This window comes from Dermacentor andersoni, chromosome 2 (assembly GCF_023375885.2).
Source record: "Dermacentor andersoni chromosome 2, qqDerAnde1_hic_scaffold, whole genome shotgun sequence".
Taxonomy (NCBI): Eukaryota; Metazoa; Arthropoda; class Arachnida; order Ixodida; family Ixodidae; genus Dermacentor; species Dermacentor andersoni.
Window position 1 is genome coordinate 204,570,457 of NC_092815.1, and position 26,609 is coordinate 204,597,065.

Here is a 26,609-nt window from a genome sequence, read left to right on the forward strand (position 1 = left end):
AAGTATATTAAAAAGCATACTTACGAAAACTGCGATATGATTACGAGGCACGCCGCAGAGGGCCACTCTGGCGAACTGCGGTTCTTTACCGGCCACTCAATGCGCCGGCTTTTTGCATTTCGAAATGCGGCCAGTGCGGACGGCACTTCATCCCGTGCCCTTGTAGCAGCGCGACGCCGTATGTAAAGGGTATTTCAGCGAACACTTTCAAAATATTTTAAAGGTTGCCTGTGGCAGATAGCTAAATTCTAGTTTATGAGACGGTCTACTCCAAGTGGCGGACGCTACTTTCACCAAAAATTGAAATGCGAAATCGACTAATTAACAAGAACCCACTAATTACCTTTTTTAGCTAATTATCTTATGACCCATACTGCAATCCAGAAATTCTAGCAGTTGACTTCGCAGGGCAGATCCACTTGGAACGAATTCCCAGGACGACATCACTTGCGAGATATAAATTCCCGAACTTTGCCGAGAAATATGCATTGGCGTTCCAGTTACTTGTGTGCTTAAGTGCATGAAACGACGTTTTGTTAACAAATATTTCTCCCCCTTACCATTATAAATTCAATTATTTCTACTTTGTCGCCAACTGTCTGGTATTCTACATTTTGAAGTTTTTTCCACTGCAATCACCACAGCTTTCCTACTTTTTGGTCCTAGTTCATTAATAAGCCTAACGGGAACCTCGTGTAGCCTTGTGGCTGTGCGCTTAGGAATTTTCTCTTCGGCTTTCTTCCGGTTGAGCTTTGTCAGCAGCAGTTCCATTTCCACCTGGGTCTCTTTCATGCTCTTTTTTTCTTGAAATACATGCTCTTCATTGCCTTGAAAAGATACGGCTGTTATTTTTCGGATGTAATTTAATGCCGCTTCCCCTTCCAGCTTGTTTCCATCTTCGTCTAGGATAGGTTGTATTATTGTTGACTTCCTGTCTAATAATTCTATATGGTTCCAAAATATTCTAGGTGCGACCTTCTTTTTCTCACATATTTCTGACATCCAGTGTTCCCTTGCACATTTCATTTTTGCTTGCGCCAGTATTTGAACCATAGACTTTTTCTCTCGGTATATTTCCCATTTACTGGCCACTTCATCCTGCAGCAACTGCGCCTTCTTTGCCTGCCTATGCTTTCGGGATAATTTCTGTCGTTCGGCGATCGCTCCTCGTATCTCCCTGTTCCACCAGCTTTTCGGTTCTTTTTTTCCTTTCCAACGGACATCCTGCTTCTCTTTCCGCATTTCTGTCGGTATTACACTTAGAAGCAAATTAATATAACTGATAGCACCATCTCTATTCAGTTGCATGAACTTATCGCCTTAAATTGCTTACATGGGGACTTAAATTGAGATTGGGTCTTAGCGTTACTCCTTGAGGGACAGGCGTCTATCGACGGATGTGCACAGATCTCGAAGGCCTTCGCGGATCGAACAGACTAACAGCGTTTGTCGTAACAGAGGCTGCTATTGTAGGAAACGGGCATGACATTATGTTTTGGTTAGAAGTAGTTCCTTACCATCGCACGAATTGGTGAGAAGTGTTTTGTCACTGGACCAATACCGCAGGACAACATGACTGTTCCGTGGCAGGCCTGACGTAACGTGGGCGATTAAAATGCTTCGCGTACTCGAACTCCCAAGGGATCATCCAGCAAAAGCATTTTATACAGCGATGATGACATTTAAACAAACAATTAACACTATGCCACATGAATGCAGCGCGAATGATAAAATACACTAGGTTCAAGTACGTACATGTCATTTGACGTCAAATAAACGAAAACGACTTGCGTGTGCTTATTATGCCCATGGCAATTTGAGTTGAGTAACGTAACCATTCACTGTCCGTGACATGTCACTTGAACCACGGTAGCAGCCGAACCGCTAATCCTTTCACGCTTTTGGCCTTCAAGATTCGCTGTGTCATTGCCGTTTTCCTCCCAGGCCGTCTATGCAACGTATGACCTAAACGACGCTTTCTCAAATCGTTTGCTTACGGAAGCGTTTTCTTGTTAGGTATGGCACACACGATAAAAAACAGCGTAGGAAATGCTATGAGGCTGTGGTTAATCTTTAATCACTGCGGCTTTAGGTGCAGAACTAAAGTTTCCTTCTTGGAAACGTTTTGGGCTCGTTCCACAAACTAAGTATGCTGCTTGACATACCCTGAGAGCGGCATGCTTCGTAACAACTGCGCAGACATCACTGGCCTGCTTTGCCACACCGTGGTGGATAGCTACCTCAAGTTTGCGGTGCCGGCGGGTTGCGACTTCTTCATCGCCGATGTCAGCATCGCTGTTCCAACGAGGCACCCACGATACTGGCCGTACATGGCCACCGTCAACCTCAAAAGTGGTATGTAAGGTGTTACATGCGTACTGGTTGTTGCATACCTGCCAACCCTTACGTTTTTCGTAAAGAGCACAAATTTGGGTTTGTTCTGCTATCTACGAATCTCGCGTTAAATTTTACGAAATGTAGATTCTGCTCGCAAAAAACAAAAAGGTTTTAACGTGTCATAGGATGGGGAAGCATAATGTGGCAAAAGTGATAGCTATGATGGGCCTGGAATTCTGCGTCGCAAGTCTGGTCAACGTTCCATCTCGCCTTCCGTTGTCCAGATAATTGCCCTTGTCTACGTGCCCCCTGCCACTCCCTCAGCTGACTCACAAGCAAAGATGAGCGACGAAGGGAAGGAGGCCCGTGTCGTCGCAAATCGACAAGAGCAGCAAAAAGTTGGCGGCGAACACTCAGGCACTGGCACCGCCATGGGTGCATTCACAGCCCCTCTCTGACACGACTAGGACAACAAAGATAAACCGAGAGGGAAAAGCGACTCCTTCCTCATACATCCTCAAGCGCTCCTGGACAACCCTTCTTAGGAGGTCCCCTCGCATTTCTTGACAGTGGACCTCTCCGCTATACCTGGGATGCTATTTAAGTACGCCCTGGTTCCAGAGTTATGCACAACCTTTCGAGGCCCTGATAAAGTCACTACCTTCAACTGATCATGCAAATTTAAGTACATTAGTTCCAATTTTCATCATCATGATGCCCGCCTTCGTTCTCGTCTCCTGATTTCTGCAGTGAAGAGTCGCCTTTTTCCGGACATGGTCGAATCATAAAGCGTACAAAAAGAAAATGTGATGGTGCATATGCCGCCTTTTTGTGGCAGCGCAGGACGCCTTCTCCGCGTACCAGAGGCGTACATACGTCCAGCAAGTTTATACAGGGAAGCTTCTGCGCGAAATCAGTAATAGCAAAACCAATAAAAATAAATGTCGTCAAAGGAGAACGTGCGGGTTGCGCTGCAGCCTTTGTTGTGCCGAGTTTGTTCCTTTAAGTATGCTGCGTGTAAAGGCAAGTTTTTGTTAATGCAAGGCATACATACCGCTCCAAAGATACGTGCTCTGGGAAGACTTCGAAAAAGAATGCGGGCAAATGTCATCTATGTACCTTACTTTAGTGTTGTTGTATAGAAGAACGACGTCATTACTCCGACATGCATGTGCAGTGCACACAGACGGCGCCAACTTCGCGCCATGTGCGACGCAACTGGAGATAAGTGCAGCCTCATGCATGGAGTTGAGAGGGGCGCCGGTACATTTGTCCATCCGAACAGGAATGGTCGCATTTTAGAGCGCTCACTGTGCCATAGCAAGGTGCCATGGTATGCCATGGCGGAGTGATGGCACATCTATCAAACTGGTGCTCGTGTGGAGTTACAAGACCTATACGTGCCCAATTAGTTGCAGAAATTTCACTCTTGCGCCGCTATGGACTCGCACGTGAGCACCTAAGGTCGAGAAATGAAGTGGAGAGACTCGTGAGCAGCAAGACAGATGGATATTTAGCTCCTTCGGCCACGGCGAAAGGTGTCCGTCTGCATAGGGAGCGCAAGCGCAGGAGATTGAGACAAGCGCAGGAGCCCCAATCATCTAAAAATGCAGAGGGCCACCATACTCGAGCGACGAAGGACCGGCTCGGGCGTCACCACCATTTGCGGGTCATTTCTCTACCCAAGTGCCCAGACACCCTCTGCTGTACGAACGAAGCTCACTACTACTATAGGGAGGAGGCACGATTGAAAAACTAGACGGCAACACCCCGCTAGCTATAACTTAAGCATGTAAGCTTTCTGATGTGTGCATAAACACACCTTGTGTATTTGGTTACGTCACTGCTGTACCCTAGTGTCCATACACCATTGGTAGCACACGCAGGAACGCGCGGCCCACTGCCGCTGCGTCCTGCGTGTGCTACCAATAAAAAACAGGGGGCTTCCATGCCCTTTTATTTAGTTCTTTTCACATACTGCAGTCCCTGGTGGGGCTATCGCAGGAGTGGATAATACAATATAATACAAAAAAGAAATACAATAGGAAACAAAGAAAGAAAGTTAAGCGCAATGTTGAGGGAGCACAGACAAGAATTCATTTAATGGGAGAGAACGGTTGGTTCCTGGTAGCGAATTCCAAGTTTCTATTGCTTTAGGGAAAAAGCTATACTTAAAAGTATTAGTGCGTGCTAAAAAAAAGGGTGTAATGTTAGGCGCGTGATGTCTCCTACTAGAGAAGATTTTTGCAAAGGTGATATATTCATTACTGGAGAGGCGACAAGACGAATGAATGATGCCGTGAAATATTTTTACAGAATTAATGTGTCGCTGTTCGGCGGGCAATGTTACGTTGAATGAGGACAGGACTGACGATGGTGAGAACTGGTGGTCACAACTTCAGTAGATAAATCTATTGGCTTTCCTTTGGACGGCCTCAACTTTTTCAATTTCGTACTGCTTGTAGGGATTCCAAACGATACTACCATACTCAAGTATAGGGCGAACAATAGTTTTATATAATAGTAATTTAGTGTCGCGCGGAGAATTAGACAGCGTACGACGTAAATAACCGAGTTTTTGTAGAACTTTAATCGTAATGAAATCGATGTGCTTTGACCAGGACATGTTAGTGGTGAACGTGAGGCTAAGATATTTATATTCAGAAACGCGTTGAATTAAATTATCAATAAATTCGTAGGTGAAAAAGAACGGGCTAGCTTTATTAGAGAAGGACTTAACGATAGTCTTAGGGAAGTTAAGATTCATTTGTCATGTTTCACAGCATTTGGAAAATCTGACGAATGATTCAGTAAGGCGAACATGATCAAAGGGAGACGAAATGATGTGATACAATACGCAGAGTCGTCTGCATACATTCGGATTTTGGATGATATCTCGCCTAGTAAATCATTATTATATAGTAAGAAAAGAAAAGGAATGATGACCGATCCTTGACGGACGCCTGATGACACATCCACCACCGAGGAATTGATCGAGTTAAAGCTTACGAATTGAGAGCGGTGAGACAAAAAACTCTATCCAGTTCAATAATTGAGGGTTGTTAAGAATGGCATTTAGTTTCGACAGTAGTTTTGAGTGAAATACGTTATCAAAAGCTCTCGACAAATCTGTGAATATAGCGTCAATTTGAAATCCCTTATCCAGCTTAGAAGCTATATCATGCGTGAACTCGTCAAATTGTGTTATGGTGCTAAATCCGCGCTTGAATCCATGCTGTACATTAGAGAGAATCTTATTTGATTCAAGAAATTCCATAATGTGTTTGTATATTATATGCTCTAGTATTTTGCGTGAATATGGTGTTAAAGATATTGGCTGGTAGTTAGAAATATGCTGCTTACTACCTGACTTATGTAACGGAAGCACCTTAGCCACCTTCCATGATGAAGGTACTATGCCGGAAGTTAGTGAATTATTGAAGATAACAGTAAGGTATCGTGAAGTCCATAAGGCATGCCGAACGAGAAAAAAATCCGGGATTCCATCAGGCCCTTCACTTTTCGTTGTATGAAGATTTAGTATGAGGTTTAGGACACCTTCTGTGCTAAGATATCATTAATGGGGCAAGTTGTATGAATGTTTGGAAAATGAGGAACAATATGATTATCGCAAGTAAAAATGGGCTTAAAGTATGCGTTGAAGGCGTTCGAGATTAATAAGGAATCACTAGTCATTTCGCTGTTCACACATAAAGATGTACAAGAGCTGTCACGAGGAAAAATGGATCCCCAGAACTTATGCGGGTTACTTTTAAACAGAAGCCGTATCTGCACACTATAAAAAAAATCTTTAGCTGATTGGGCTTTTGTACGAAGGTCCTTCTTCGCCTTAGCAAATTTAGCAGTGTGTACGGGGTTATGGGAGTCCTTCAATCGTCTAAGCCTGCGAACACAACGTGAAAGATGTAGTGTATTTCTGTTCATCCAAGGGATTTTAGTATTTTTCTTTTTTGTTCTGATGAGAATGAAGTGTTCAATACATGACATGATAATATTTTCAAAATATGTCACGAGAACATTCACGTCACTTGATATACTGAGTGTTTCAAAAGTGTCGAAGCCATCAGCCAATGTATCTAGAATAGAGGTGTCGTCAGCGTGATTGAAACCGCGAAAAGTAGTAAGAACGATGGATGGTTTAGGAACAATGCACGGAAGGGAAACAAAAACAGCCTTGTGATCAGAAATGCCTTCTACCACTTCACAAGTGTAATCATTCGCGGCAAGGTTCGAGCTAAAGAAGACCAAGTCCAAAAGAGCATTCTGCCTGGTAGGCTCGCTAACGATCTGAGGAAGCCCGAAATTCAGGCTAAAATTTAGAAGTTCTTCATCGAAAGTGGCATCATGACCGCACGTCGATAGAGAGGGCCAATGAATGCCCGGTGCATTGAAATCACCGAGACAAATAAAGTTGGAAGGACCTAGGTTGTGTATTTGCATGAACGTTTCGATTGCTTGAAGCGAGTCCACCGTAGTTCGCGGGGGGCGATAGAAAGCGCCCATTACAATGTGCATTTTTTTCCAAGTAAAGTTTGTACCAGGCCGATTCCGTATCTAGAAGAGCTGGAAGAACGGAAAACCTAAGATCTGACCGAAGCAAAAGGGCGACGCCGCCCCTTTGCTGTTCTGTCTGTCCATCCGAATTGCGATATAGTCCGGTGGAGTGTATTCCGAGTAAAAAATCCCATTGTGTAGCCACGTTTCCGTGATGGCAACAACGTGAGGACAGTACGAGTGAATAAGAGATAAGAAGGCAGGAAATTTATTGGCGATACTTCGTGCATTAAGATTTAGTAAACGAAGGCAATCAAGCGATGCCAAAGCTGGTCAAAGATGCGATGATGGTGATACACTATGGCTGCTGGCATTGGCACGGTTGGTAACTAAAGGCACAGATGAGGAGCGAAAAAGTTACTGGAAGATTTCACCATTGAGTTCGACGCGTGATCCCAATGATAGCGAATCTTGTTAATAAGAACATGATCATAGCGCATTTTTACAACAAAACGTTTGTCGCGAAATGAATCGGAGGCCTCCCAGATCTTTTTGCGAACAGATCCTGCATTTTAGGACAGGTCATCGGTGAAACGTAGTTCTTAATTTTCTAGTTTAGAGGCATTTTTGAAGATATGAAGCTTTTCCTGGAAACTTAAGGTTTTCATTATTACCGGGCGCCGGTGGCCTTCCCGAGGTTGACCAATCCTGTGACACCGCTCAATGGACGGAAATTGCATCATCAGTGTCTAAGAAAATAGCCGTTAAACAGTAGCTAATAATGTTTCATGAGTTTCGCCAATCGGTTTATCAGGACCGTGAAGAATTATATTGTTGCGACAGGACCGATTTTCTAGTTCACCATTCTTGGAAAGTAGCCGTGTCACAGTTGTCGAAAGCGCAAGCGAAGCCACTTCTGCCTGTAGTTTGGTGCACAGGTCAGTGACCACCGGGGCGTTATCCGCTGCGGTCATGCGATTCTCTAAGTCCTCGAGAAGTGAAGAAACAGCCTTGAAGTTGTGTTGACTGAGACGTGCTTCCAATTCACCATTCTGCGTGGCAAGCCTGTTCACTGTAGCTGCTAATGCCAGAATTTGATTTTGCACACCATCAGACACGGAGCCAGAGGCCGAGAATGAAGTTTCAAGTGTAGCTAGACGGCTTTCAAAGGCCTTGAAACGGAAGTCAACGGAAGTTTTAAGATTAGCAATATTTTGCCCAATTTTGTTCTGGCCAGCGAGGAGCTCAGCAAACATATCACCAACGTTGTGAGGGTCAGCAACCGCTGCTGGCGACCTATCGAGGGTAGGGGTGCATCTGGACTGCGAGTTTAGCTCTGTGTTGGCTTGAGGGTTCCTTCTAGGAGGCCCCGGGTTCGTCTCAACATCACCACTCAACAAAATGCCACTAACAAGATGCACAAGCTCTGTCGAAATGTACGCAGAACAGGAACTGCAGCATTGTGGGCAAGGCAGCAGAAACAGAATGGGGTCGTCAGATCGAATGCAGCAAGCATTATTAAAGTCCCATACCTGCACAAAGAGCAGAATTCGTCTTAGCATGGTTGCGGCGTTGCTGTCACCTTGCCCACTGAAGAAACCGGCCAGCGGTGCCACCTACTCTTAGTCGCAGGTACTGACGTCACAGCATTGGATACCAATAGGATTGGACAGTCCATGATTACGTAGTCGAACGGCAATAAGTTGAAATCGGCGGCGGTCGGGCCAAGGCTATCTTCACCAAAGAAGACAATGCAGGCCAGGCATCCTGTATGCGTTGTTCCGGAATCGACGACGCATCCTGGACAGCCGGAGGGGGGCTCGCAGTAGCAAGGAACCCGAAGAGAAACTGCACAAAGAACAGAATTCGTCTTAGCATGGTTGCGGCATTGCTGTCACCTTGGCCACTTGCCTTGTCAGCAGAGCGACTAGATATCTTTTGTAAAATGTTTTTCGTGCTTTTCTGCTAAACGGTGTAGTAAGGCGGCGTAAAATAGAACTTCTGCCTACCGATAAAGTCGTATGTCTCTCCTCTGCTGCTGAAGTGACTATGCCTTCAAATCAGGACTTCCACAAAGCGCTAATAGGAATCAGCTTCTGGAAAAATGGTAGTGCGGCAGAAGCTTTGTTTTACGCTACAATATTACGTCGCCGAAGGGTTGGATAGAAAGCCGCGTTTCGCCCTTCCGCTTGCATAATGAGGTACTGCAGGCGAACAATTCGACGCCTATTGTTTTGGTCTATATGGCCCCTTTGAAATATAAAAAAGCGGAACTAGACCTTCATAACGATTCCTTCCTACTTTCTGACAGCGACATGTGCCGTGAAGTTTGTAACTGTAAGAAGTTCATGTAATTAGTTAAATTTCTGTAGTGACGTAATTTATCTGTAGGGAGGAGGTCACTTATGCACAATAATTACCAGTCCCCGAAGAAGCTTGTCTCACCATAAGCAGCGGACGAATTCGATTCGTCTGTTTATGGACAAAGCAATTTCTTATTTTGTCATTCTCGCCATGTTTGGATTCCTTCAAAACAGCGCTAGGTGCTGCAGTGTTGGCTTTAGCTACTTCAACGAACACTACACTCTATGTATCTCGGGACGTGGTGCTCCTTTTTTTTTTCATCGCTGTCATAATCATGGCGCATTAGAAATAATCCTACTTTCTTTTGTGTGTGTGTTTCTTATGATCAGGCTTCTCATTTAATACGGCATCCGTTTTTAGCGGCACTACATATATCACATAATGTAAACGAGCATTTCGTTGCCAGAGAACCTTCCGTGCGTCCGCACAGAAACTTAATTTCAGTTCTCTGATTTTTTTTTTAGTTAGGAATACTCGTTATTCGAATGTCTTTTTGTCTGCACTATTCTAATTCAAACGAAAATTTCTAGATTTCGCTATTACGACGCCTGTGCATTGGATTCAGGCAGGTTGATGCTGACGAGGACACGCAGTAATGGGCGTGGAGCGAGAGAAAAGTGCACTGTCGAGGTTTGCGTCAGTCACACTGGGCTAAAATACACACCAACAGCTACGCAGAAGCAGGCGGTGATGCAACGGATGCAGCTGGCGCCGGGCAAGGGCCTCATCCTGATGGTGAACCGCAGCGCACTGCGGCCTAAGAATCCCCAGGCACGGCCGCAAGCCATCGTGCGCGGAATCCTCCAAATCGTGACCGACATTAACGCCGACGGCGTCGGGCTCACCGACCAAAGCTTGCGGGAGAGCGACGTCCAGGAGGTCAGGTCCGATGCCGACGTAAGTGCTGCCCTGAGGGCCCTTTAGGAAACGCTAAAGCGCTGCACTAAGTTTGCTTAGTCTGCAGTCTAGCATTTCGAGATGTATTTGCTTAGTGGAATTCGAACAACTAGGAGAGAAAAGGGATCGTAAAGAATGCTTTAAAGCGAAAGGTTTACTTGCCGCGAACTTGCGATTTCGCCGTGGCGGTGCTCCGAGGAGGCACATGACGTCACAACGCGCGCCTCGCCGCGGATATTTCTATCTCTCTCGCTCCCTAGTCGCTACTGCGCATGCGCCACTAGTAGCACCCAGCCACAGCTGTTCCGCCGCTGCGCAGCGCCACGCCTTTCCGCACCGCCGTTAGGTATGACGTCACACCGCGAACTCGTCGTTGCGCTCGCCTCCGTTCGCTTCGCCAGCTGCGTCGCATGCCTGATAACATGTCGGAGGATAGAAAAGGAGAGCTCGCGTGCGCCGCAACCACAGTTGAGGGGGCAGTATGGACGGCGACAATTCTGATAAGCAGGAGGAGGCCTGGGATCAACACCGGAACGAGTTGAAGAGGAAACGAATCGCCCAGGAAACAGACGAACAGTGCGCCGAACGACTGGCTAAACGCCACAGCATAGCTAGACAACCAGACTAACGTGGACTTGCAATCAAGATTAACCAAGGCTAACCATGCTGTGCCTTAGCTTTCGCTACGTATATCCTGGCATAGCCGAGCCAAGCCAGTGCCAATTTTTTTCAATTCTTCGGAAATTTACACTGATAGCAGCAAATGACGTCCCCCTCGCCTCACAGCTTCTCTGCAAATTTGTTAAAAAGTTCTTTCCGTCCCCGCGACCACCAGTTGCACTCAGCTGTGAGCTCGCAAAGAATCACCTGCATACGGCAAAAGAGGTAATGGCAATAAAAAAGAAAGAGTCAACCAAGCGCCGACGCTAAAGAAGGTAAAGCCGACGTACAAGGTTGTACAAATGATTCGATGAATAAGTGCTGATTACCTGTACCTATTGTCTCCATTTCTCCGGTTCATTATTCCATTATTTCATAAATCTTGTTTGTATTTCACGCTCAGTTCCGCCGACCGTCATCGTGTTTCCTTGGCCGCTCTGCAACGTAGGAGGCGCTCGTTGTATTCTTCAGAACTCTCAGCAACGGAGCGTCAGTGTTGGGCGACTCCGTTCCGCTCCAAGACCTCCAAACGCTTCCCAACGTCCTGCCACTCCTGGCGGGCCCGAAACAATTCACGCACTTCGACGAGACGGGTCTCGCGAGCTTCGGTTGTCTTGTTGCTGTGGCTGGCGCGTGCTTTGGCGAGTTGAGCTTCACGCGCATCGGCATTCCCACTGGCCCGTCGAACGGGCGCGGTCCTCGGTGCTCTTGCGTTCCCTTTCTTCAGCGTTTTGGTATTGACAGCCGTATAGTGAAACGGCGACATGTGGCCGTTACGAACCTCTCGCACGCCTCACACATCCCCTGTGACTGCACCACGCTAGTTCGGGCAGCGTCAAGGCCACCGCGCCGCTTTCGCGTTGGCGCACGCTCACAGACAAGCGGGCATGCGCACTCAGACGTGCTTTGCGACCCAACTCTCTTCCGTCCAGAACTCTATACACCTCTTACAGCGCCGCTGCATGGCGGCTACCATCTTTGAACACGTGACTACACCGCCATTGCGTGCCTTCTGGCTTCCAAACGCCATAGCGAAAAACGGGCTGATTATGTAGAGGAAAACAAGGTTTTCACTTTCTGGGGGATTATAACTCACCAGTGATGTAACACTTTCAACGGTGTTACGTTTCGCCTACGACGCGCGGTATAGCCGGCGCGGATGCAACGGACGCCGGGGCTTCGTTCAAAGCGGCGGACATTTTGGCCCGTTCAGCGCCGCCGATACGCCTCCCCGCCAAGCGCGTCCAGGCATGTTTCAATGCCACGTGTCTTCAAGTGTGCGTGTGTGTGTGTGTGTGCATGTTGGTGCCCACGCTTGTCAAAGCGCGGCAGCCGGGGAGAGGAGCTCCCCAAGTGTGAAGCGAGGAGGTCTGACCGGCGCCGGCTCGGCGGATGCGTCACTGCACTCGTCTCAACATGTCTCTCAGTCTGTCCGTGCCCCGCATCACGTGCGCCTCTGACGAGGCGTTCCTCCTTCCCCTCAACTGCGAGAGTATAAAAGCAGCTGCCCCCGGACGCCGAGAGAGGCTCCGATTTCTTCCGTTGAGTTACGTGTTCTCCCGTCTCTCCACTTCGGTCGACCTGACCGCCCGCTCTTTTGCGATGCTAGAATAAACAAGTTGTTCTGTTACCAGTCGACTCATGCTTTGCCAGGACCTTCGGATGCTTCCAGTTGTGCCCCAGGCCGCCAGGCCAACGCTACCCTTGGGGCTTGCGACCCAGTTGCAACAACTCGTGCCAGCGGTCCGATTGCAACAACGGGCGTCAGCGCTGAGATTCCAACAACTGGTGGCAGTGGTGGGATCGCGACAACGGAGGCCAGCAGCGAAGATATGCAGTTGACTGTATGCTGAGCAGCACAACGACCATCCGGGAGCAGTGCAACGAGCCCTGTGTGATGACTGGTTGCCTGCAGCGGAACGACTGCGCTGAATTCTTGGCTGCGAGGTTTGGTGAGTGCGGGACTTCCTTCTTCTGAGCTTTGCCAGGCTTTTGTTAGTGTCAGAAACAGAGCTGGTAATTGTGGTTGTCGTTGCTGCCGGGTTAGTTTGCGGCAAGACAATAGTAGGCAGTAGAGAAAGCAGCATTCAGAGCAGCCATGGATTTGAAGTCCTTGCGCAAACCGAAATTGCTGAAGCTTTGCAAGAGAGTTGGGTCTGGATGTCTCAGACAAACTCAGAAAACCAGAACTGCTAAGGGCTATTCTTGAGTTAGAAGCTGAGCATGACGAGCTGTCGGAATGCCTTGAGACCAATGAGGAGAGGGAGACGGCAAAAAGCCGAGCGCGAACGTAAAGAACAGACAGAGAAAGATGAGCGCGAACGTAAAGAACAGAAAGAGCGAGAGCAGCAAGAGAAAGAAAAAGAGCGCGACCGTCAACACGCTTTGGAAATGAAGCGTCTCGAGATAGAGATGGAACGCGCTCGTAATGGAAGTCAGGCACACGGTGCAGGAGAACGAGTATGGTTCAAAATGACTGACCTGATGCGGCCGTCTAAGCTTGGAGAGGACATTGGTTTGTTCCTGGTTAACTTTGAGCGAACGTGCGAGAAGCAGGGGTTCTCTCGGGAAACGTGGCCACAGCGCTTGCTCACTTTGTTACCCGGCGAGGCGGCCGACGTAGTCGCTCGCTTGAAGAGAGAGGAGGCAGAGGATTTCGACCAAGTGAAATCGAGTCTGCTAAAAAAGTACAGGCTGTCAGCGGAGGCTTTCCGTCGGAATTTTCGGGAAAATGAGAAAGGCAGAAGTGAGTCATATACAGAGTTTGCCTACAGGCTAATGTCAAACATGCAGGAGTGGCTCAAAGAAGAGAAAGCGTTTGGTGACCACGAGAAAGTTCTGCAGTGTTTCGGGCTGGAACAGTTTTATAGTCGGTTACCTGAGAACGTGCGGTACTGGGTCTCGGATAGGCCAGACGTTAGTACGGTGGCTAGAGCCGCTGAGCTAGCCGAAGAGTTTGTGACGCGTCGGGCTCGCGGAGCTATAATAGGACGGTCAAAAGGGTGAATTTGGCTCCAAGTTTGAGAGGCCGAAGTTCACACCCATGAGAGCAAAGGGGAACACACGTAGTGCGGATGCGAGTGAAAGCAGTCCGACCGAACTCAAGGAGACGGCGGCAGCCGAAGCCGAACGCAGAAAACGGTTCGAGATGAGGCAAGCGCGCGTGTGTTATACGTGTCAGAAGCCGGGTCACTTTTCGGCGCAGTGTCCAGAAACAAAAACAAAAGTCGTGTTTTTGTCATTATGCAGCACTGACGAGAACATGAAGCTTCTCGAGCCTTACATGCGAGACCTCCTCGTGAACGGGAAAGAGTGCCGAGTGCTTCGCGATTCCGCAGCTACAATGGATGTAGTTCACCCCTCTTACGTAGAAACCGATATGTTCACGGGCGAGTGCGCATGGATCAAGCAAGCCGTGGAAGCTCATAGCGTGTGTCTGCCCGTAGCAAAAGTGCTTATTGAAGGACCTTTCGGAGCGCTTGAGACGGAGGCCGCAGTGTCATCTATGCTGCCCCCCCAGTACCCGTACCTATTTTCGAACAGGCCCGATCACCTCCTGCGCGAGAAGGGGCTTTTGTTTGGTGAGGCTAGCGTTCAGGCCTTAACCAGATCGAAAGTTCGGGAGCTCGCTGCAAAGGCGGTAGTTGCGGGGCCGTTGTTGTCGAACAATGAGAAAGGGTCAGAGGCGCAGCAAGCTGATATTCAGAGCAGGTCCGAACTGAATAAAATTGATCCTGTAGCGTTGAAGGCACCAGATACTGGAGAGGAAATGCCCGACACGGGAAAGTTAGAAGAGCTATCTGCAGATTTGTTCATCGCGCCTACGTCAGACGGACCTAATAGGTTGCTAAAAGTCAGCCGGTCGGCTTTGATAGCCGAGCACAAAAAGGATGGCAGCCTAGAAAACATACGCTGCAATGTCAAGGAAGATATCGCCAAGAAAAATGCTCGTTTTGTGGAAAGAGGTGGGGTCCTGTACCGGAAGTATCCAGACCGCAGGGGAGTGGAGTTCGATCAGCTGATCGTGCCTCAGTGCTACCGTCAGGATCTGTTGCGCTTGTCGCATGGGGGTTCGTGGTCCGGACACCTAGGAGTTAAGAAAACTAAGGACCGTCTCTTGCAAGAGTACTATTGGCCAGGGTGTTTTCGGGACGCAGACCACTTTGTGAGGACATGTGACACCTGTCAGCGGGTGGGCAAACTAGGGGACAAATCGAGGGCGCCGTTGAAGTTGGTACCTATCATTACGGAGCCTTTTAGACGGCTCGTTATTGATACAGTGGGACCTCTGCCGGTAACAACCATGGGGTACAGACATATTTTGACTGTGATCTGCCCAGCGACAAAGTTCTCTGAAGCAGTGCCGCTTAAAGAACTCAGCTCAGTTGAGATAGTCAATGCACTACTGTCCATAATTGCGCGGGTTGGTTTTCCTGCGGAAATCCAGACAGATCAGGGCACAGAGTTTACTAGCGCTTTGACGACAGCCTTTCTCGAAAGGTGCGGGGTAAAGCTGTTACACAGCTCAGTGTACCACCCACAGTCGAATTCCGTTGAGAAGCTCCACTCCGTCATGAAGCGCGTGTTGAGAGCATTGTGGTTTGAGCAAACTGACTGGGAGCTGTGTCGGCCTGGGGTGAAGTTTGCATTAAGGACCGCGCCGCATGCGGCTACGGGGTTTTCGCCAGCTGAGCTAGTGTACGGTCGCTCGCTGCGATCTCCGCTTCGCATGCTTCGAGACGGATCACTGCCCTCTCCAATGGCTGCAGACCATCTCTTCCACAAATGGCCGCCTCCTGCGCTGGAGCCTCGCTTTGCAACAATATTCCTTTGAGGTGCGTTACAAAAAGGGGAGTCTCAACGGTAACGCCGATGGCTTAAGTCGAAGCCCCTAACGTAGGAATCAGCCTCAAAGTTGTTTGTTACGGATGTTTTTCTTCCTGAGGCAGGATTTTTAACATATTGCTTTTGTTTAGTGTTTCAAAGTGATGACGTGCTTTCTAGTGCAATTTTCCAATTTGTGGACGCGTTCTGAGTGCTGCTAGACTACTGTAAGGAACTAGGCAGTAGTATAAGAGGGGAAAGAGCCTGGCAGGGCTTAGTGAGGGTTGTGTCGTGCTTGCTGACTGAGCGGTTGAGTTTCGGCGTAGTTCTAACGCTTGCCGGGAACGAGAACAAAAATGTCAACTCTCCCGAAGTCACTTTGCAGTGTCCTGTGTGAACCTGAACGAGAGAACGAGGCCTTCTCTGTGCGCTGCGCTCAAGAAACGCCGAAGGACGCCCGACTTCGTTTATGAGCATCATCGAGCGACATCCCTCCGGACAGCGGATGCAGTCCCCTGACCATCGGGATCTCCTTCCCCCGGCGGGGCGGTCTGTTACGTTTCGCCTACGACGCGCGGTATAGCCGGCGCGGATGCAACGGACGCCGGGGCTTCGTTCAAAGCGGCAGATATTTTGGCCCGTTCAGCGCCGCCGATACGCCTCCCCGCCAAGCGCGTCCAGGCATGTTTCAATGCCACGTGTCTTCAAGTGTGCGTGTGTGTGTGTGTGCATGTTGGTGCCCACGCTTGTCAAAGCGCGGCAGCCGGAGAGAGGAGCTCCCCAAGTGTGAAGCGAGGAGGTCTGACCGGCGCCGGCTCGGCGGTTGCGTCACTACACTCGTCTCAACATGTCTCTCAGCCTGTCCGTGCCCCGCATCACGTGCGCCTCTGACGAGGCGTTCCTCCTTCCCCTCAACTGCGAGAGTATAAAAGCAGCTGCCCCCGGACGCCGAGAGAGGCTCCGATTTCTTCCGTTGAGTTACGTGCTCTCCCGTCTCTCCACTTCGGTCGACCTGACCGCCCGCTTTTTTGCGATGCTAGAATAAACAAGTTGTTCTGTTACAAGTCGACTCATGCTTTGCCAGGACCTTCGGATGCTTCCAGTTGTGCCCCAGGCCGCCAGGCCAACGCTACCCTTGGGGCTTGCGACCCAGTTGCAACAACTCGTTCCAGCGGTCCGATTGCAACAACAGGCGTCAGCGCTGAGATTCCAACAACGGAAAGCGCCAACAAAACGTTAGTGTTGATAATTTACACATAAGCCTGATGGTGCTGAACGAATGCTTCCAAGTCGGCGCGGATAGGTCCATCGATGAAACAATATCACCTCACGCGTACTTATTTTAGAGCGAAGCTTTAAGGCGCCCGTTCGTGGTTTGAGCGTCGGCTCTCTTCTTTTCTTCTATTTCCTTGCGATGGCAGATAGCTCTTACCACCTCAGCACTGTGTAATCCGTCATAATGGTGGTTATGTGCTAGCAGTATGTTGATAATATTGATTTTAGTGGCATTAAAAACGTTATGTCCTATGATTACCATACCATTTGAGCGCATCTGTATACGTGTTTTCATTTCGCGATATACTGAATCAAAGAATTTGAGACTGAAATCACCCCACCGATGGGCAGTGGGCCAGTGCCGTCAGCGCCTTCGACGAGGGAGGGGTAATATGGAAACGCTGGCATGATGAGTGGCACGGGAGCCAGCTGTGGAAGACGACGAACGCGCGAGCAGTGTCCCGAGCATGTTCGCGCGGTGAGCCCCAGGAACGGCGACGCTCAACCCAGGTACGGGCGCCTAAGAGCTGCGCTCTCAAAAAATGTCTCTGCATATTTTTCATTGCCTCTCACAGCCATCAGTACTTCTTAACATGTAAGATATTGACAGCCCCCGGAGATGCCTAAGCAGCAAGAATACTCGCACTTACATATTGATGGAGGTCGGCCCACTTAGCGGCGCTCTCCTGATACTAGCTTACCGTTTTCCGAGTTAGACACTCGGATAAAATTAAAAGGATTCAAGTGAACAAAATTTAGCGCTCAAAGTACCTTGGTAGTTTACGCTTCAGCGAAACAGCAGTCGGTTAAAGATATTTCGTTGTGCTTTACATGCTCAGCACAAAATTCGCACTGAAGCAATGCCGTTTTAATTCTTGTACGTGGGACAACATAGGAGAATGGACATACATGGGCTATGTTTTCGAGAATGGACATACATGGGCTACGTTTTCGGTTTATTGTGACAGCGTATACAGCAATCCACTACGATTCCGAGTATGTGCGAGCACTGACTGGTTGTCTCCTCCTGCTAATAAAATGCTCAGTACCGGACTCGAAATCGTTGTTAAAAAGCGTGGAAATGCCGCGGCATCAAAAGCGCATGTGCGAGAGGACACTGAACTGTTCCTAGCTCACTTGGGCTTTCAACTTCACGTAAGATTCATGTCGCTGCTAAGTATCATTTTTCTTTTTAAAGCTGGCTAGCTAAGCACGTGTGTCCGAGCATGTACGCGAGTGACGTGTGTAGACAGCGCGTGAAGGAGAGAGTCGCCGCGGCTCACATTCTTTGGGACTGTAGCGTAAGTACGCGAGAAGCCAGCGAGAAGACGACGATCCCGCCGCAGCGAAAGGCTGCAACGAGCAGCTATGATCAAGAGACACAACTCAAGGCCGTCCAGCAGGTCTCGGCAGCTCTAGAGAGGCAGCGACCGCGCGAAACCGAGGAGAAGGGGGGCAGCACCCCCAGGAAGGAGGTGGCGGCCCTCTCGGACCCGCGGAAGTAGCGAGGAACCAAGACCTCGACGAGCACAAGGCACGAGACTGACGTAGTGGCAGCGTCGCGGTAAAAGTTTGTCCTCCCTGCGTGGAGAGAGCCTAACCGATTCTGCAGGCATTTTCAATAAAGTTGTTCTCTCTCTCTCTCTTAAAGCTAGCTAGCCTAATCAGTAAAGATACTTATTCAGATTTGACAAACAACAATTTATTAGCTAAAAGGCATTCTCCACACAGCACGCGAACGCGCGATTTCTTATTCCTGCTGCAGGGTACGCTTACATCGCATGGTGTCGGAGGATACCGTTGCATGTGTGTACTTAGACACACTGCTTCGTATATACAATATCTTATCATAACCCATCAACGGAGTTAGCAAAAGCCCATTCCCCTTTTGCGTCAATTCAGGCACTCGGCTGTACCCAGAAGACGTCGTATGGCGTCGGAACCATTAGTGCCATCTCGCGCAGGTCACCAAACTAACAACTGCAAAAGGTCGCTATCTTGATGCGCGCGCCCCTCTCCGCGAGATCTTTCTGGTATTTGCCCGAGCGTCGTGCGCATGCGTGAATTGTGCTAGCAACATCAGGGAACTTTTGTTTCTCGAAATTTACATTTCCCTAGGTACTACAACGGAGGAACACGCGCTTTGTTCCCTTTGTCCCTAGCCAAGCTGCACTACGCGAGAGCGGGTTACTCTGAAATAAGCTTGCTCTCGATTTGCAGGCTGTGCGCCTACGCTTGGCGCTTATCACCGGGAGGTCCGCAGTTCAAGTTGCGTGTTCGATGAAGTTGTTTAGAATAATGTCCTAGCATTATAATGTCATTTGCCTCTTTGACTTCTGCAATAGTTGTTTTTTTTCCTATGCTTCAACACGATGTCTGACACCGAGTGTTCCTGAATGCGAGCGAAACCACCGCGTACGGAGCACGGTGGGGGGTGGAGGGGGGGGGGGGGCAGGGCGGAACGGTAAGTTTAGGCAAACGCCACTTTAGAACACCTTCAGATCAATTATTAATGGCATGTTGTTACTTTACATTCGTTTTATTGTGAAATATTCATTTGGTGGTTGTTCTGAATTCATGTTCATAGTTGGGCGGAGCATTTGCGGAGGAGGCCCATGTGTCGCGTACTGTCACGATTGCTTCCGTCGCCTGCGACCCTGACACTGGCGGAGCGCCGCAAGCACGCTGCGAAAGCTGCTGCCTATTGATCCGGGCCAGCTGCTGAAGACAAACAACATCCACTCCGCTACGCGGATTCTGTAACGGCTGCTATGATCCCATTTGAACGGAAGTTGAAGGCTTAGCTTAAACGAAATAGGGGGGAGGGTGAAAGGGGGAGCAGAACGCGTGGTCCTACGAAGTATCTAGCTAAGCGCACAATAGAAGCAAGAGACCGCAGCAATGAGCCCCCAGATCTAGCAAAAGTCCACAGATCCCTCTCTCGGGAATTTCTGACTCTGGCAAATACGCAATAGAAGCTCTCGACCCTCCGTCCTGTGCGGCGGCCAGCGCGCATCGAGGCACCCAACGAAACTCTGGGACACTGTGAAAGAACAGACGGGTGTCCCAATGGCGCCGCCGGTCTGCAGAGCGGGATGAATACGATTCTGTTCATACTTTTTTTTGCTCGCCGGCAGGAGCGCTGCGGTATTGGGTGATTTTCTGTCGTCTGCTGGCAGCGTGAGGCCCTGTGCTTACTTATTGTTGCGATCGTAACTATATGGACACTCCAAGCACATTTTTGCCATCGCCGTGATGTTCAGTGTAAAGTCTAAGGGCGATAACACTCTCGCCGCGCTTCCTATGCTGTCTGTTCGAGTGAAAGCGCGTGAGGGAAGCCGACGATCGCGGTTCAATCTGGCGCACGTGAAGGAGGAAAGCGGAGAGCAAACGCACCGTCTTCTGTCGCGCGTAAGGCCGTGAGGGGATGTGAGGGAGGGAGGGAGGGTGACGGCGTTGTGCTCCTGCAGCGACTGCGTATTTCGCGATGGGACGCGCAGTGGGAACTGACGATCGTGGTTCAATCTCGTGCGCCATAAGGAAGAAAGCGGGGAAGCATCGCGAGGCGAAGGAGAGCGGCTTCGACTCCGCCAGCAAGTGCATACTTTGCAAGGCCGCGCGCGGTGGCTCCCGCCGTATCTTGAAAGGGGTCTCCAGACGGCTCATACCTTCGCACGCTCTGTGTGCTCGGCGCTCTTGCGCTGAAGCAATGGACAAGGGTCACTTCGCTCGCTGCCGCGCTTGCTCACACCAGCGTTTTCACAGCGAGTGTCCGCGCTCATCGAGTGTGATGTGTTCGTGTTCGCTTGGGCGCGCTGACAGCATGGCGGGTAATTCAGTCCCTAAGCGAATCTCTCCAAATTTATAAAGCCGGTAAGGCTGCTATTATTACTTCGTATAGCTTTCTATACTAATAGCTATGGCAATCGATGCTTCGCCTTTCTGGCGACACTGCCACTTCTGTCGCTACAAAACGGCCTTATAATGCGTCATTTTGCTTTTTCTATGGCACCACTAGCTCTTCTATATTACGTTTTACTTTCTCTCGTGCTATTTTTGAAGAAAAGTTGAATACTCCAACTATAAACCTCCTACTGAACTATTTCTTGGGTTTTGATTTGCAGTGTGGTCATCCATTATCGAACAACGTCTCAGTTGATGCTTTCAGCAAGTTTTTCGTCTGTTCTTGCCTAGTTGTGTTTCTGTTCTGTCTCAGACAAAAAGTGCTGCAGCAAAGCCTCGATTGTTCGTATGCGTGCAGGAAATGATAGAGGCGTATACTGAGCGGTCGACGCCGTGCGCACATCTTTGTCCAGATGTACCAGAACATTCGAAATTACTCATTTGTCAGTACAGCTCATCTGTAACTTTGTTTTGGTCACAAACGATTGTTGTAGCATTATCCTAGCTATCGCTTGCATCATGCGCACATTAATATATTTCCAATTGGGAAATGTCTATACAGTGTTTACTTGTGTTTTCATTTTCGCCCCAACAAGTCATGTTTGTATTCTGTGGGCTATAGGTCTGCACTACTCGGCGTAAATAAAAGATTATAATGGAGTAACTTGCAAGATACCGAAGATTAGAATAACCAATATTAACGGCAACTCGTGCGGTGGTTAGCAGCAACCTGTAACAATGAGCGTGGCAAGCATGCATGCTTGCCACGCACATTGCTGCGCTCGGCAAGCCGCGGTTGCTCGCCTTGAAGAATGGTGAAAGACTTGAATAACGGTGCACCAGCCCTTTTATTCCTCCAGAGCATGTATTTCGAAGAATCTGCAAAACTTATTAATTTGAGTGCATATCTCGTGGCCCGCATGTGTTCTCTCTTTCTTCATCGTCGCAAAAAGTTTCTTGATAAAAGAAGAACAAGTACCATGCCAATAACAATGAGAAGTGCAATTGAAAGAGTGATTTCGCCAGCGCAACCATGAATCGCCCGGAAACTGACTTAGTGCGATTCGTCCCGCGTGCGACCTTGAAGTCATATGGGAAATCTGAAGCCGTGGCTTATCGCCCCAAGAAATTATATATTTGTGGCTCCCCAGTAACCATTTTAGCAAAAAAAAAACAGTATCCTACGTGAAATTTTATAAGCAGGGCATGCAAAGGTTATACCTGGCGTGCCTGTGCGCTTGAAGTGAACAAACACGCAGGAGCGGAAACGCAGACAATTTTGGGAATATGGGGCTACCCAGTGATCGTGCGGGGCTGTAAATTTTCAGGTAAATATGGAGGTGCAGAGCAAGATATGCATCTGACGAACAATACGTGAGACAAAGATATGTTCGAAGCAGCGACCGCCTTCCGTTAGTGAGAGCCCGTTTATTTCACATGTGTGGCTAGAGGAAGTGTTGACATCAAAATCGCGTGTAGTTAGAAACCGCTTTCCGAGAATTCTGCATCCCGCAACAACCGGATGGCTTTCCATTTGTATCAAAATTGAGCGCTAGTATAAACATGCCGTCTCTACTGTAGACTTTCAAAAGTGCGAAGCAAATGTAGATTTTGATAGTGCTACTAAGCTTAGATGTTCAAGAGGACATATCTGAGCTCGCTTCCCAAAGGCTCACCAGACCCTTAGACTGGTACACGGGCATACGTGGGAGAATAGGCTATCGATTCTTCTACGCGCGCGCACATTTCAGGAGCCCCGCGCGCCGCACCATTTACTCCGGTTAACCTCCAGAAGCTCTGGCTCCCTCCAGAGCTACTCCTTTGCTTTCCGCGCGCCGCTCGGACCGCTTCCGGCAGTTCTAGCGCCGCTATTCGCCGAACGCCATCACGTGGTCAAGGCGGGCTCCATTGTGCTGCGGAGGTGCCAACCATCCGCGGGTGACGCCAACGCTCAGCAGTAAACTGCCGACCAGGTGCAATTGACACCGGCAATGTTGTTATTCTTGTTGCTTGTTCCTCGATACTGCTGGTCGGAAGACACGTGTGCGCAGGCGTTATCTCGGTTAAATTTCGCAATTAATGTCATGCGACGCACTGACAGCTGTTGCAGCATGACGGCGTGTACAAAAAATGTGCTTTTTTTTTATTCTAAGCCCGGCGCCAAAAAGTTTCACAATGCGATCTACCCACGCGAACTTTACTCGTATAACAAATACCTAACGCATGCAGTTTTAGTCAGCGTAGGCTACATATGACATCCATAACGAGGCAAAATTTTTCCGGGATGCGGAAAACACGACAAAGCATGCTGTCATCGTTAGAATCAACACAGTATTGCTGGGGTTAAAAATTAAACTATGGGGTTTTACGTGCCAAAACCACTTTCTCATTATGAAGCACGCCGTACTGGGGGACTCTGGAAATTTCGACCGCCTGGGGTCCTTGTAACGTGCACATAAATCTAAGCACACGGGTGTCTTCGCATGACGTGCACGGGGCGTGCCTCTCCCGCATATTTTCGCAGTCCAAGATGGCGTACCTTGGCGCAACTCTAGCGCCCTAAACGGAGCCTATACAGTAAATCTGTGAGCACCCAATGATCCGCACCGTCTGCCGAGAGTGACGTAAGCCACGACTGGAAAAATGGTCGGCGCGGCGGCCCCGTTTAGACACCTAGTCTATTTTTTCCACCGTGCTCAAGGACGCCTCAACACGCTCCTGCTGCCCTGCTCCGTGCACGGACTGGGGAGAGCTTGGCCGTCAAGTTAGATGGAACTTGGTGGATGCACGATAGACGGTGACAGCGACTCATATCCCGCGCGGTTTTCGGCTAATTATACTCGTGTTTTACTGCATCTTTTGTTGTTCATAATTTTTACATGTACTCGGCGTGACGAGGAATCATTTATCGCTATTTTCATGTCCATACAGCATCAACAGGTCACTTAACCAGTTGTAACTTTTCTAAAAGTGGTTACAAGATACCCAGATCCCAGATACGCCAAATCCATCTGATATCGGCAAAGAAGTCCTTGTCTTCAAGACACCATTCGGAAAACGGAAGTATACTCCTTAGACTACGAGTTCTGTGTTGTGTAGTAAGTTCGAAAGGAGCCGAAAGCCTTAAAATAGGGCACAAGCGCAGCGAGTCACACGGGACCTAGGTTCAATGGGCGTAGTAAGGTACGAGTTAACGATCCAGCTGAGCCTAACATTCCCTTACGCTTCTCTTCAAGGCAGACAGAAAAAAGAACACTCCAAACTTCGTTACTTCGCTTTTTTTTTTGCCGCCACCGCCCGACATAAGATATAATCTCACTGCATGGGAGATATTGAACCCTGATCCACAACTAACAATTTTGAGGTGGTGTGAAAAGCAATAGAAATTATTTTTGCCTACGTGATTCACTTGAAATTATTAGACGCAACAGAAGATCCGGCAACCGTGAGGCCTTCCGCGGCAATGTGGTCAGCGCTATTCGTTGTTGTTTCGTTGTTACTGTATTGTTTGTAATAGAGGCGCACAAAATTTCTGCTAATTAGCGGATATTGACCCCAATCACAACAGGAGGCTCCCAGTTCGTTGCTCTATTTCTAACGCTATGTTTCCGTGTTTCTAGCTATGTTTCCGTTAACACCGTGGAGGTGTTAACGTCTTCTAATTTTATGTAGTAATTAGTTATAACGAGTGCACGAGTTTCCACTGTCGTAGGAAATGTGGCGTTGTTGTCCCAGTTGTTTGATTGTCTTGTAGCCACTTATTTTCATCAAATTAAGTCACTTGTAACCTATACCAAGCAAGTGTGTCAACTTTTCTTTTATCAATTTGTTCTTATTTTAGACGCTTATTATTTACGCTGTGCAACTTCGCGTTTGAGCAGGAAATCGGGGAAATAATGGCTACAGCAAGATAGTACACCAGCAAGGTAATATCGAGAGATTTATATTTTTTTATTGAAAAATTTATAATTTACGTAGCCGTACGATGTAATGATAGTGGGTATAAGTAGATCACCCATATAATAGCGGATGAGTTCTTAGTTTGAACCAGAGGTACGATACATTTTTTATTAGTTAATGCAGCTTACAATAATCTTTACATACATATTTTTTGTCCAGCTATAGAAGTCAACTATTTTAATTAAGACCCTCTTACGGTGGAAAACTAATTTGACAAAGGTGCTACTTGGTAGGTTCGAGGACATGTTAAAGGTTAAAGGCCATTTAAGACCCACACAGAAGAAGGGAACAGACGATGGCAGTGGGCAACAAGTTTGGAAAAGACACACAAGAGGCTGGTTGTACTACAAATATGTTTCAAGAGCACCGTTTACTAGCTCTACAGAAAAATAGCTATAGCTATAATTTGCGGAACAAAGCATGCGCTTCAGCAAACACCAACTAGGCCAACAAACAGATAGGTAGGTTGAGTATAGGAAAGAAGCGCAGACCAAGCTCAATACAGCTAAGGGCAGGGAAATAGATGCATTTCAACCGGTTCGCATCACTTCTGGCCGAGCACCGGAAAGTTTATTTTTATGCTGTATAATAAGAGGCTACACAACTCCACCACTAAATTCTAGCTGGCAGGTTCGGCATATATGTGGCCAACTCTTTCAGGCTAGGAGAGATCCTTGTTAAAATGAAGTAACAGATATTCGTGAACTTAAAACTTCAGTTTCCTGTTTCAGATATTGTCGGACGAGATGCGACAATACCATGGTCTCTACAGGCACGAATCGTACACCGGATCCTACAAAGGATTCAAAGATCTCATCACGCACGTTGCAATGTAAGTGGACCAAGTACAATAGACCTCACTCACCTGATTGCTCTGTCACCAGCGAGACAACTGATCTTGTTAATAAACTACGAGGCGTGCGTAAAAATTTTGGCTATTTAATTACATACCTAGCCTACGCATAGGCCTACATACATATCAGCCTACATATCGGACGGCTGATATGATGTACTGAAAAGGAAACTGATTCGCCAGATATCGACCAATAATTCATATACCGTAATCTTAGAAGAACAACATAATCTTAATCCATGAGAAAGGGGACGCCACAGACTTGAAACATTATAGACGGATCGGCTTACTGTCCGTTGCCTACAAAGTATTTACTGAAGTAATCGCAAATAGAATAGACTTAGACTTCAACCAAAGGACCAGGCAGGATTTCGTAAAGGCTACTCAACAATAGACCATATCCACACTGTCAATCAGGTGACAGAGAAACGTGCAGAATATAATCAACCCTTTTATATAGCTTTCATTGAGAACGAGAAAGCGTTTGATTCAGTCGAAACCTCAGCAGTCATGCAGGCATTACGGAATCAGGGTTAGACGAGCTGTATGTAAAAATACTGAAAGATATTTATAGCGGCTCCACAGCCACCGTAGTCCTCCATAAAGAAAGAAACAACATCCCAACAAAGAAGGGCGTCAGGCAGGGAGATACGATCTCTCCAATGCTATTCACAGCGATGTTTACAGGAGGTATTCAGAGACTTGGATTGGAAACAATTGGGGATAAGAGTTAATCTAGAATACCTTAGTAACTTGCGATTCGCTGATGATATTGCCTTGCTTAGTAACTCAGGGTACCAACTGCAATGCATGCTCACTGACCTGTACAGGCAAAGTAGAAGGGTGAGTGTAAAAATTAATCTGCAGAAAACTAAAGTAATGTTTAAGAGTGTCGGAAGAGAACAGCAGTTTACAATAGGTAGCGAGGCACTGGCAGTGGTAAGGGAATACATATACTTAGGGCGGGTAGCGACCGCGGATCCGGATCATGACACTGAAATAATCAGAAGAATAAAACTGG

The 26,609-nt window shown here is 48.1% G+C and overlaps 1 pseudogene; it reads left to right on the forward strand.

Annotated features, from left to right (window-relative positions):
• LOC126540216 (uncharacterized) overlaps positions 1 to 26,609 on the forward strand; it is a 205,427-nt pseudogene that overhangs the window by 162,293 nt on the left and 16,525 nt on the right.